This window comes from Corvus moneduloides, chromosome 2, assembly GCF_009650955.1.
Source record: "Corvus moneduloides isolate bCorMon1 chromosome 2, bCorMon1.pri, whole genome shotgun sequence".
NCBI classification, from domain to species: Eukaryota; Metazoa; Chordata; class Aves; order Passeriformes; family Corvidae; genus Corvus; species Corvus moneduloides.
Window position 1 is genome coordinate 99,838,403 of NC_045477.1, and position 14,066 is coordinate 99,852,468.

General features: G+C 40.5%; 1 protein-coding gene across 3 annotated transcripts in view; it reads right to left on the minus strand.

Moving 5' to 3' along the window:
- MYO16 (myosin XVI) overlaps window positions 1-14,066 on the minus strand; it is a 377,180-nt gene that overhangs the window by 314,013 nt on the left and 49,101 nt on the right. The window contains exon 1 of one of the 3 annotated variants that reach the window (XM_032100573.1): window positions 12,688-12,770. The exons of the other annotated variants lie outside the window; for them this stretch is intronic. The gene's annotated coding sequence lies outside the window, so the exon portion shown is untranslated. Of the gene's footprint in view, window positions 1-12,687; window positions 12,771-14,066 lie in introns of those variants that run through there. 3 annotated transcript variants of the gene reach the window in all.

Sequence of the window (14,066 nt, forward strand, 5' to 3'; positions counted from 1 at the left end):
AGCTGCCAAGGTGAAAGTATCACAGGTGGATCTGGACTGGCAGCACAAGGGAGAATTATTCCTGGCTCGTTGGGCCCACGATGCCTCTGGTCATCAGGGGAGAGATGCAACATACCGATGGGCCCGTGACCGAGGGGTGGACCTTTCCATGGACAGCATCTCACAGGTCATCCACAGTTGTGAGACCTGTGCTGCAATCAAACAGGCCAAGCGGGCGAAGCCTCTGTGGTATGGTGGACGATGGTCAAAGTACAGGTATGGTGAAGCCTGGCAAGTTGACTACATCACCCTTCCCCAAACCCGCCAAGGCAAGCACTACGTGTTGACCATGGTTGAAGCAACCACTGGATGGCTGGAGACCTACCCTGTGCCTCATGCTACAGCCCGGAACACCATCCTGGGCCTGGAAAAGCAAGTCCTGTGGAGACATGGCACCCCTGACAGGATCGAGTCAGACAACGGGACTCATTTTAAGAACAGCCTCATCAACACCTGGGCCAGAGAACACGGTATTGAATGGATATATCATATTCCTTATCATGCACCAGCTGCTGGAAAAGTTGAACGCTGCAATGGACTACTTAAAACTACCCTAAAGGCACTTGGTGGGGGGACCTTCAAAAATTGGGAAGTGAACTTAGCAAAGGCCACCTGGATAGTCAATACCCGAGGGTCCATCAATCGAGCTGGTCCTGCCGAGTCTGAAGCCTTGCACACAGTGGATGGAGATAGAGTCCCTGTGGTACACCTGAGAAGTATTTTAGGAAAGACTGTTTGGATTAATCCCACCTCAGGCAAAGACAAACCCATCTGTGGGATTGTCTTTGCTCAAGGACCTGGTTGCACTTGGTGGGTAATGCAGAAAGATGGGGAAACCCGTTGTGTACCACAAGGAGACCTAATCTTAGGTGAGAATGGTGTGTAGGTTTCACTGTGTATATATATATATATATGTATGTGTGTTTTAGAGTTTAAGAAGGTATTGATTTGGGATAATGTAGATGGTAATAGAATAAGGGGTGGATAATGTCATGGGTTGCAGTGTATTCTATTACCATCCCCATCAGCCGTTGAAATCAGGTGGGGCAGTGTTTCCTTGCCTCCTCCCCCCAGACTATCTTGCTGTTAATTGCCCATCATTGTCCTGCCACCTGACTCAGAGATAACTCCCTCCGGACTATCTTCTGTTAATGAGCCTAATCAACACTTTGCCTCATGACTCATTACCCCATTGTGAGATGCTCCACCCAGAGGGAGGAACCAAGCATCCCATCGTGGATATAAGCTGAGGCTGAACACCAGAGACACGGGCTTCCCACTGGATTTCCAGAGGACAGGAGCTACACAGCCACCATTGGACTTCCTGAGGAAGAGCAGACTGTTTTACTACAGGATCACTACTTCAGAGGACTGCAGCCACCTTTCTCCCAGACTGCTACCACCACCCTGCCTAACAGGGTGTCAGGTTGTACCTTGACTCTGTCAGTTTGACAGTGTTTTCTTTTACCTTTGTTTTTTCCCTTTTTCTTTAATTTCCATTAAATTGTTATTCTGACTTGGTGCCTCCCACTGGTTTGTTTTCAAACTAGTACAGTGCCCTGAGACCCTGTGGTGATCAGTGATGGTATTTGTGACGTACTTAATGTATTTTGCCTTCTGGAACCTGCCCTAAGTAATGTTCTTTCTTCAGTTCTAGGATCCTGTGCACCAGGCAAGTCTGGCAAATGAAATAGCACTAGCAAAGTCTGGTAGAGGAAATTCATTCCTAGGACAGAGGCAGACTGATGCTCCTAAAATCTGAAATACATGCACCACAGGAAGGAAGATGGAACAGGGAGGGACTAGGAGTGTGCGTCTCTTCAAAGCCTGAGACTTGCCGAATCAGTAAGAGCTGCTGCACTAGGTTTACGTATTTCTGGGCACATTGCAGGGTGCTCTGAAGGTTACTTCAGCATTCCCAAGAACACCCAAAACTGTCTTAGCAGACTGAAGGTGTTGGCAGGTGGGTTCATACAAGGATGTTCTCCTGAGCACAAGGGCAATAAAGATATGAATAGAAATAGTGTAGAATTTACAGCATTTGGTCTGTTTTCCAAGGCGCTTTTCTTTGAGTCTGACAGGCAAAGCTACAGCACAAGATCTTTCATCCCACTATGCTGCTCAGAAAATTACAATTGAAAAAATAAATCCAAGAGGAATATGCTCAGTTACAGTTAAAGAAGTACTGCAGACATTTCAGGATGCACACAAGCAAACCACTGAAAAAACCCTAAAAATACATATAACAAAGTAAAACAGTAAGGTTCATCTGCCCAATTTGAAAGAAGTTTATAAACTAATTTATGAAACTGAAAATGTAAATCGTTGCTGGCCATGTTGGCAAGAAAGTGATTCTTGATCCTGGTAAGACTTGCATGTGGTCTAAAGTACAGCAAGAAATTATTTCAAGGGAATATAAAAATCAAGACAAACAATGTCTGTATAAATAGACATTCTCTATAAATACAGTAACAAAAAAAAGTACACAGAACCCTGATTCCTCATTACAAAGTATACATTAGGTAAAGATTAAGAAGGAAGTAAGAATGGATTTAAATATAGCTGCCAAAACAAGTTATAATTATAATGTCTTAATGTTAATCTCTCTGGCACAGCAAAGACTTGCTCACTGAAGCAAGAGTTTTCGTTGTCAAATATTGATTACCGATGTCATCTTTCTGGAGTTTGTTTAAAACGTGTTGCCAATCACCTTTTTTGCAGCACCAGCACAAGTTTTAGTTAAATGTCAGTTGGGTATTTTTTCCTCCTGGCAATCAACAAAATCTATTTCCAACATCTCTTTTGGCTAGCCATCACAGCACCACTAACAATCAGATATGGTTTGTTTTTTGGGCTAGAAGCCACCTCTATAAAGACAATTTAAGACAATTTCACAAAAGGAAACTATCAGTCCCTGGCACTGTCATATTTGAGTAAATCCCAGAGTTGCTAGACAAACTACATCACCTTTAAAACTTCATTAGCACTCAAAAATACAAAAAACCCCCAAAACCCAAATCTATGGCTTTCCTGAAATTCATGTCTTGGAGACTCTTTATACAACTAGAGGTCTGACCTCTAACTTCAAGCAGAAGTAGTGTCATGTCTTAGGAAAAAAAAGTGTGTCTGTGTGTAACACTATAACTACAGAGAAGAGGGGGGAAAAAAGTAAATATGAAAGTTAAATTAGGAAAATTGAGGGCTAGCTTTTGTGTGAAAACTTAAGGCAGCGTAAGAAAGAAGCCTTACCAGTAAAGGTCAGTATTTTGATGTCAGATAGACACGTCTGTACCGATAGCATCAGACCCAGATTTTACTTTCTGCCTAATTTCCAGACAGATCAAAAGAGAGTTTTTTGAAACTGGCCTTTCCTTATCGAGAACTGTAATTGATGGTCATTCAGCTATCCATTCTAGGAACAGGATAAAAAGGAGTCTGGTAGAGTTTGGGGTACAATGCCAATTGACAAAACCCAGAAATTTTTGTGGAAACTTCTATATGTAAATGAACCTCTTTTTTTTTTTTTGGAAAGGATTTCAGGTCCCAAAATAGATTTCCTGGTCAAAACATAACAAAACACCAGAACAGACAACAGGGCAACGATCAATATATGACTTGGCTGCAAGAGAGGCAGGTCCTATCAAAAGCCTGACAGGTTTCCTGCCAGCTTGGCTGGTGACCTGAAAGGGAACAAAGCCGGCAGTGTCTCCAGGCAGTCCTGCCATCTGGACTGCCTCCACATCATGAATCCTGAGGTCTCTAGGGACTGCAGTTCCAGGAAAGCCCTCCCACAGAGGCATCTTGCAGGTCACTGTTTCAAGAATTCCCTGTGCTGGAAGTCCTGGCTCCCAAGACTGCTTGATTCCCACTAGAGATGACAATGAGCAAGTGGCCTGGGAGAATAAGAAGACAAGTGTTGAGCCAAGAAACTTAGTTTTGGGCTTGAAGCTTCCTACAGAAACTGAACAAATTATCTTATTTCTAAAAAAATTTATCCCTTCTGTGGAAGGCTTGCTTCTGAAAGGTACCCTTTCTTTAGAAGAATTTTGTGGAAAATTAAAGTTTCAATGGATTATTCTAATTAAATCTAATACAAGTTAAATTATATTAAGCATCTTGTATCCCTACCAGTATCACTGAATCACAGAATATGCTGACTTGGAAGGGATCCTCAAGGATCATCAAGTCCAACTCCTGGTTCTGCACAGCCACATCCCCAAGAACCACACCATGTGCCCGAGAGCATTGTCCAAATGTTTCATGAAATCTGTCAGGCTTGGTGCAGTGACCACTCCCTTGGGGAGCCTGTTCCAGTGCCCAACCACCCTCTGGGGGAAGAACCTTTTTCTAATATCTGACCTAAATCTCCCCTGACAAGACTCCAGGCCATTCCCTCGGGTCCTGTCACTGATCACCTCAGATAAGAAATCAGTGTCTGCCCATTCTTTCCCCCTCACAAGAAAGTTGCAACTGCAATGAGGTCTGTCCTCAGTCTCCTCTTCTCTAGGCTGAACAGACCAAGTGACCTCAGCCTCTCCTCACACAGCTTCCCCTCCAGATCCTTCACCATCTCTATTGCCCTCCTTTGGATGCTCTCACATAGTTCACTATCTTTCTTATATTGTGACACCCAAAGCTGCCCCCAGCACTCGAGGTGAGGCCGCCCCAGTGCAGAGCAGAGTGGGACAATCCCCTCCCTTGCCCGGCTGGTGATGCTGTGCCTGATGCCCCCCAGGACACACTTGGCCCTCCTGGCTGCCAGGGCACTGCTCACTCATGTTCAACTTGCCATTGACCAGGACTCCCAGGTCCCTTTCTGTGGCACTGCTTTCCATCAGTGAAAAATTTCCATTGTGAAAAAGGTGGAGGATCAAGACAGACTGAAAAGGAAATTCTATTTGCCCGAATAATACTTTTGTTCTTCATTCAATGGAACAAGAGGAAATTATGCCAAGACCAATATACAAATAGAATTTAGAAAAAACTGTCTGACAATCAAGTTCTTCCTTTTCATTACAGTTCAATACAGCCTACCACTATCACCCCTCCTCCCATTTAGGGTACAAGCAAGACAGTCAAAAGATCTTTTCTCAGGAAAAAGAGCCTTTTCTGTGGGATGGCTGCAAAATGGACATATCTTCACATTAACGTGGCTTGGGTTTCTCTCCTTTTTAAAATCTAGTGATCACTTTTGCTGAAGTATCCCAAGCCCAGCTTTTTTGCTTTCATGTCTATCAAGGAAATTAAAAACTTCGGTAGTCACTTTGTGCTCTTAGAAAATATCTCCGGCCTGCTGACTTTCCCTACTCTTCCTCATTTCCTGAATAGGATAATTGGTGTGTGAAACCCTTCAGCATTTTCTTACACAAAACATTCAAGTCTGTTCAAACTAGAAGATGGCATGCCTATTTTCAGATTTGTATCACTTTCAGACTCAAGTGAAATCACACATTCAAATGAAAATCACTGCAAAATTGGAGACAGGGTTTAACTGAAATTTGGGAGCACGCACATATCCCTTCTGCAAGCTGCCTGAGGCCTTTTTTTCACACTGTATCCCATCAGATGCTTAAGCTTGCAGTCTGTTTGCACACCCATTAAGGTTTTATTTTTGCCTGGTAATGATGTCCCCACATACATGGGCCTCCGAAAGTATGTTCAAGTTTATAAAATAATCCTTCTACTTTCAGTGAAAGGATAGTCAAAAAGAGCAAACACAAAGTGGCAGAAGAATGAGAAAAATATACTTCAGCATCACAAAAACTGATTATTATCAAACACTGGTAATCATAGCTATTTCAAATGGGGCCTCAAGAAGTGATCAAAGCCACAGTGTATGGAAGACTGCAAGTGCGGATGAGAGAGCAGTCTTTTACCCTGACGTGCTGGGTGTCTGTGTGCAGACATAGAAGTGTGCTAGATATAACCAAGCCCAAAGAGCAAAACAGTGAAACTAAACTGAACATAACAAGCATAAAACACAGCAGACCAGCTGCTTCCAACTGCTACATGTCCAAAATCAAATCAACTTTGGGCCTCTGCTTGTTTCTAAAAATTTAACCTGCATTTTCCACTTCTTCACTCGGCAGACACCAAGTGTTACTACTGCACAGCTATGAGGGTGTAGCACATGGGATCATCTGAGTTGACATGGTCATTGCCCCTTTTTAGCTCATTTTCTTTGCCAGGACCTGCTGCCAGCCTGCCAGAAGCTGGCTGTTTCACCCCTGCTACAGAGCCAGTTGCCAAACAGCTGCCATGGCAAACAGCGTTCAAAACTCTGCCGCCAGCGAGTTAACTATTCAAGTATTTTTAAAATGTGGGAGGGGTGATTTAAAATTATGCATTATGCAGAACCACACACACTTTTGTTTGCACTGGAATTATCATGCTTCGGAGACGCTTGAAGGAACGTTAGGTCAGCAGCTATAACAAGTCATGTAATTTGCTGTGCTGATTTTAATTCTCATGCACTGATAGATATTCCTTGTCAGATGGCTTACTAGCTATTTTCCTTCTTGTATTTTGGTAAATTGCAATGTAATTCTCAATCCACATTAATTCTATACCACAGTTAATGACAAATGAGTTAATCATGATGAAATCTTTACAGAGGCTCCTTTGGGTTACCTACTTAAGCTACTGTCAGCATTACACAGTCATCACACTCAAATTAAAGGATCATTACAGTATATATTGAATATTTGGCTTCACAGCAGGTAAATTCTGTTCAAAACATCTAGGATGCTGAGAAACAGTCTCTTTGATCCCCCTCTCCAAAACAGCACCAGCAGGAGAAAACCCAGTGGTATTACCATATTAAAATATTCCTAGAATGACCTGCTTTATATTTACTTTTAGAGTGCTCTTGAGACTGCTTTCTACTTCACATCAGTGCCCAGTAATAATACGATCACTTGGTACCCAGTAATCATATCACTCTTACACTGCTACTCTTACATATCCCCAGTTCCCTGGTGCAAAAGACACTATAGCCTGTACTGCAACAACCCCAAAAGGAAAGACTATGAGTTGTTTCTTTTCACTATCATCACCACCAATGCTACCCTGACACACCAAGTAACTGGATGCTGCAGGAAACACAAAGTCTGTTCTTTCTTCTGCCAAGTGTCCTCTGCAAGGTGCTGTTAACTGGAGGTGCACTGAAAATTTTCCATGACACGTGCTACATAGTATCCTTAAGCAAAATTCCAGGAGGCAGGTCACATATACAGATGACTGCCTTCAAGGGCCCCCAGGGAACACTCCTTACAGCAGCACAGAAATAAACACTAAAATCCTCAGTTCTTGGGGAAAAGTTCCCCAATTATCTCAATCCTCAGGAGACCATGGTATAATGTAACTGTATCCTTCAATTCACTTCCCTGTAGGCTTCTAATTTCACTTACTCTAGATTTATACAAAGAAAAAGGTAGGGTGTAAATGTCAAGACTTGGCTTTTTGTTCAGCTGGACCAAGCAAAAACCATGACAATGGTACAAATCAATGGAGGGAAGAACTGGAATTATACCCATGCCTAACCAATTCTGAATTCCACGGAACAAATACCCAGATGCATGTAGAAGTAAATTCAGGCCTCTCAGGGCTCATATTTTTTATGACTCTCATTCAAATGCTTTATATCTGACTACGTATGGATGCCAGGGGCTTTAGCTTCCCGCAGCATTAGCAGCTGCCTTGGCACCTGCTGCAGCATCACTGCTCTCCACCCATCCCCAGAAGCCAAACTTGCCCCACTCACACTGTTCCAGGCCTCACTCCTAAAGTGGTGCCAGCATCCCTGGTACACCCTGCGCCCACTGGGCGGCCTGGTGCCCACCTCCCTTCCCTTGCCTGGTGCAGCACCATCACCTGCACTCCTCATGACTGACTGCCACTCCTAAGGGTCTGAAAGGTTATCCTGGAAATGAAGAAGAAAAACCCTCAGAGTACTTCAAAGTCCAGGAATATCATTTAACCCTACTAAATCTTCCTGCGGACAGCGAACAGCAACAGTGAAGGGCAAGAGTAAAAGAGTAGAAAAGGTGAGGAACAAAAATAAAAATCAGTGCTCTGTTTTTCTCTCACTTTGGGATATCCTCCAAATTAACAAAATTTTCTCCTGATAAGATCAAATATGAAAGGGAAGGTCATACTGAAATAACAGCTTATGATTCAGGTATTGCAGAAGTACTTGGCAGGAAGGAAACACATCAGCTAAGCAACCAAGGTGAGCGATTTCTTCTTAAATACAACTTCAGCAACAAGGTATGACTCCAATTAAAATGGAGCTGTTTGAGAATGGCACGCTTCAATACTTCTCCCTTATCTAACAACTGCTCATGCATTTAAAAATATATTATGCATTTGTATGTGTTTGTGGATTTTTTATTATTTTGGGTTTGTTTGTTTCTTTTTCAGACAATGTTGAAGCATTAGTATGAGCCTACTATGAACTTTACAGCACTCTGAAAGAAATACTGGCTTAGAAGTGACCCGCTTACTGTGTTCTGGGTGAGTAGATTTAAACAGAATACAAATATTCCCGTTGGGAACTAGTTTCCTGGCTTAGCTTGAAAGAGTCCAGTGCCTGAATCTTGTTAAAAAAAAAAAAAAAAAGATACGGCAAAGTCAATAGTACTCAAAAAAGAAAGAGAATTAAAAAATAAAACAAAACAAAGATATCTGGCATGACCCATGGACTGCCCCAGTGACAGTTTCACAGCATTCTGCAGTCACACTGCGACATACAGTTCTAACACTTTTCATTAACGAGATACTTTTTTTTGTTGTTGTTCAATTGTACCAGAAGAAGAAGAGAAATACATTTTGGCTTTGACTCTGCTGTGAATTGCAAACTGAGCTGTAGCACAAAGAACACTGCTAACACAATTATACCTGCATTAGAAATCTATCAGAGAAATAAAAAAGAGACCAGGAGATGAACTGACTCTTTAAAGTGACTGAAATACACACATAGTCACGTTTCCTTTGAGAAGTGCCATCACAGAAAGATAAAGCAATAGAACAGGTAAGAGAGCCTTGATTTAGGGAAAAAAGGAACCCAAAACCTCACTTCTTTCCTTCGTTAAAAACACTCTTGCAGAAACAGTCTTACTTCAAAGTAAGACTTCTTCTGTTTACACAGCTGTAAAACATACATGTACTGTATTATTGGTTCACAGTTTTACAACTACCAAAAATATTCTTTTATGAGCTTAAAAATCCAGTTACATACAAATTACTCATCTAGATATGACTTTATTAAATAACAGTGAGTGAACATAACAAGCCAAAATAACAAAAACAAGCATTTCAGCTTGCTATCTAAGACAAAGAAAATGGAGGGAAGTGTTTGCCAAAGATGTGACAAATGGCCTTTTTCTCTGGTATTTTTCTAGAAGCATTATTAAGACAGAAAGCAAACACAAAGCCTTAAAATATGCCAAACCACATCCATGTAAGATAACTTTGCATCGTGTACCACTTTTAAGACAAAATCCCAACATAAGGCTGTCAAAACGATAGCTCCAAAGGGCCCATTTACATTTTCCTAGCAGCTAATGAATTGCCATGGAAAATGGTGGCAGGCAAGCTTACGGGAAGCATCTCTAAATCAGTTTTTGCTCTTTTGAAACTATGAGCCCAAGCACTTCGTTTGGGAGTGAAACACTCCCTTCTGGCTTCTAGCAAAGACTGAAAGAATCCTAGTGTACCTATGGAATAAAAATCATGGAAGTGGTATTCACTTGTCACACACACAGGGAAAATGAAAGGAAAAAGGGTGGGAAAATACACATGGACAGTTTAACCTGAATTTTATAATGTCTTGAATAGGTGTTTAAAAGAAAACTACATGCAACAGGAAAGAGTATTTACTGTAATTTTTAATGTGCCCATAGTTACTCTGAGACAGCAAACCTGACAGAATTGATGCAGAATTGAATTCATGCAGTGCCTGGATTACAGCTGACTTGAACTCAAAAGCCTCTGCACAAGACAATAACATATCCTAATTAGCTCTAATAAAAGCCACTTTAAAGGCACAGCTCTTCATAGCCCTCTTTTGACCTCTGAGCAAACAGAGGAGAATATTGGAAACAAATTAATTACATGAAAAAATGCTTACTTTCCATCCAAATAGTATAAACTTGTTTTGTCTTAACAGAGAAACAGAAATTGACCTTGCATAGTAGGAAAATGGGGTAAAAAGACTGACTACTTTTTGGATGCTGACACATGGTCTGGGTCTTAAGTTTAGTCCAGGACATTTTGGTAAAATGGTTGCAAAACTGTAATAGCAAAACCTAAATATCATTAAATTGATGAAGCACAGTTGATTAAACATTTAGCTAGCCAGAAGAACTTGGGACACGTGAATGTTTGTGACAAAGAAAAGCTTATGTAAAGTTGATGACCTGGGATATAACCTAGCCTGATTAGTAAGGAAACAGCACAGCACTTTCACAGGGAAACTAAAAAGAGATTTGAAGGGAACAACTTAAAAATCCTCCTTCCTGAGAGTTTCCACTGTGATTTAACAGTACACAGTGTAACGCACTCCTCGCCCTCCTCCCTCCCTCCCCTGACATTTGTTTCTATTGTTCAATCATCCAAAACTCCCAAGAAAAACTTTCTCACAACAGCTCTGGAGAAAGAACCCAACGAATGAACAAGGGTCTTACTGTCTGTGCTTCTCTTCCACAGCTGCCATTGCGCCTTCCTTTCTTAATCATAGGCAATCGACAAGATTCCAGTATTAAGGAATGATTAAATTATCAAAACAAATAGACTACGTCAGAACTGCAGAATATAGAAGCATGTCATGGCACTTAGGTCTGGGCAAGTACCTCTGCCACATCTTTACCATGCAGTGGGATAAAACCTGAGTGTACAATAATCCTTGCCCTCAGGAATAAACTCAAGTCCATTGCCTATATGGGAATGACAACTTATTGAGGCCAGGTCGTTAAACTAAAAAAAAATTAAAAGAGCAGGACTGTGGGAATGTTACAACACTAGAATATTCACTTAAGCACAACATCAATAGCTTGACAGGCCATGCCATATTCAACCTTTGTTCCTTTCTACCCAATCTTTTCCCACAGTCAAAGTGTTTGTGAAGACAGCTATATCCAAAGGTATGTAGGAGCACCCAGGTGAGACAAAGGTAGAGAGTACTGAGACAAAAAGATGACTTAAGGTCACCTCACTGCTGTATCAGTCCCAGTTTTGCAATTACAGATATCATAATTTTGATTGTATGGTCACAACACCTGGGATTCCAAGCCAGAGTCATCTTTTATTTTTTTCCCTTTTCTGTTTTTCACAAAAAAAAGTCAAATTTCTAGGGACTGCAGCATAAATTTCTAATGGCACATGCATCTTTCTTTTCAACTGTCAAAATAAAAGTTATATGCTGGGAATTTGTGCTTCACTGCTTCCATTCTGTTATTTAACAATGATAAATAAGGATCAACATTTGACTCCACAGTCTGACCGAGACCCTTATTATTGTCATGCTGTTTTCCATTGATCAATTCTACAGCAAAAGTAAGAATCTGAAGTGACACAAGTACACCTGAGGTCCAAACTGATTCATGTCTCATCTTCAGCCACATTTCAGTGGGCAGGAATTAAAGCAGTTTTTGTATATTACACACATTTTCCTCTCCACTGACAGTTTTATAGAAAACTACTTTGCTCCCACGCTGATATTTGCCTTACACCCAAAAAGCATGTACCTCTGGAGGAAGGATTATACACCTAAAATTTTGAGCAGAAGACTTGTCTCAAGTCCAGCACAAAAAGCAAGTTTGAACATTTTTGCATTCCTGTACATTTGAATGCATCCTCTAAGATCAGCTCTTCTGGACAGTATCTTAGAAATTGCCACTTGGATGCTTCTAAAAGAGATCCTGTTTGTTTGAAAGCTCCTCTTTAAATTAAGTCCAGGATTGGGAATGTTATTTTCCACACTGCTTATTCTTTCAGGAAACATCATCTAAAGGTCTAATTCTATTGATTGCAGTTCCTGTTTTGCCTGAGACTAAATTGGCCACCTTTGTTTTATTCATCAGGACTCATTCCCAGAAGCTTGCTTTAGCCAGCATCTGAATTACATGCTACCAGCAACATGCAGCACAAGCATAGCAGAGTTCCAACTAGCCTAGATACACCCTAAATTCCCTAATTCCTTCACAGTGCTACAAACCTCTTGCATGACTTCAGACAAGTCATTTCACTGTACCTTTGTCATCTTCCACAACTGAAATACTTACACAAGCCTTTTACATATGAGTTACACATGCAGCAGAAGCACAGAGTTAAGTGTTCTGAGGTGGAGTTGCAGGGATTATTTTAATAATGTTTCTGAAAAAATTCTATTGAAGAACAACTTCAGTGGATCATTTCATCAAAAATTTGTATTCTGAACAACCCACACAAGACAAAGTATGCTTTAACAAATGAGAAGAATCATTATCCCCCCACCTTCTCATAATTGTCCTTACTTCTTTTGGGGAAACACGGATTTCCTCAAAACACTGTCACTGTACTGAGCTATTTAGCCCATTTAGCTCCAGCTGGGGCCTAAGTCTAAGAGAAAGCAAAAACATTGCAGGCACTCATTCTTCACCTGATACTTACCTGTCTCCAGTGATTTTCAAAGCATTTTCTGAACCTTAAATGATCTCTCCACTGAGTAGCATCTAGAGATTCCTCCTCAGAGCACTTGATGAGCCTCCCTTTAAAGTCATGCAATGCAAAGATGGGAGGGATATACTCCTCCTGCCTCCTCCCCTTAAAAAAAAAAAGTTATTTCAAACACATTGTGCTAGCACATGTCCTGCCTCAGCAGACTGTTTTGAGTTCTTCCACTTAACTGACAATATGTTTATGGTCCTGACCATAGTGCTCTGGAGAGAAAAATAAAGCCCCAAGTATCCAGTGCTGGGCCCAAAACTCCAAAACCTCCTGAACAAAAGATAATAACACCATAATTAAAACCATGATAAGTCATTAGAAACACTTCACTAGTACTAAGACAGAAAACTTGGCATAGTATTAAAGTACAATGAACAAAGCAACACAAAACACTCCCACAGCATTAAACACTGGGAACAAAAACATACAGACAAATGATAGATTGTTCGTGAAGCAGATTGCAATATTGTTTACAATTACAATCTCACACTATTCTTCAAATGTTCTTCCTAACACTGCTGGCTTCTTGGCACTGTGTTTATAAAAATCTTTCTTGAAGGTCAAATTGTACCAGAAAACTCTCTCAGTATTAATGAAAGTTTGTATATTTGTTAAGCCCCTCACATCTCACACCACCGATCTATCAGAAGAAAGTACTGATTAAGAAGAATCCCCCACAAAATTTTTCAACTTATAATGATGCTTTTATGACATAGTTCAAATTTAGTTAATTTAATGTAAAAGATATCTGGTTGACTCAGCAGGATATGGTTATAGGCATGATTGTACGGCTAACTATTCAACCTTTTTTAAAAATCATTGGGTATAGCGCACAAATGTATCAAAAATCACCAATTTTTTTTTTTTTAATTAAAGTTCTTACTGAAATTCAAGAAGTCTTAAGAAAAGGGCATTTCCGTGGAATATTGTCCTTTATATATTGTCAGTTTGATACATAAGCTCTCTTTCTATTGTGAAAACAACTTACAAATATGCCCTCCAAGCCATCATATTGCATCTTGAGCTCTTCCTTGTAACCAAGACTCGAGGAACATGTGTAAGCCTTATTTATATTTCATGAATTAGCTGAATTAATGCCAATAGAAGGAAAAAGAAATTCTTTTGTTCAGTCAAAGAGAATTCAGGAAGCAAAACCAATAAAAGGCTTTATAAAGTACAATAATGCATAAAAAAAATCTATTAAAGGTTGTTTTTATTTTTAATATATAATTATAATAATATAATTAAGAACTTTTTAACATGCCAGCTGAGATTAAGAACTTGGACATCCAAAAATCTGTAAAATGGTCCTCTAGGGGAGT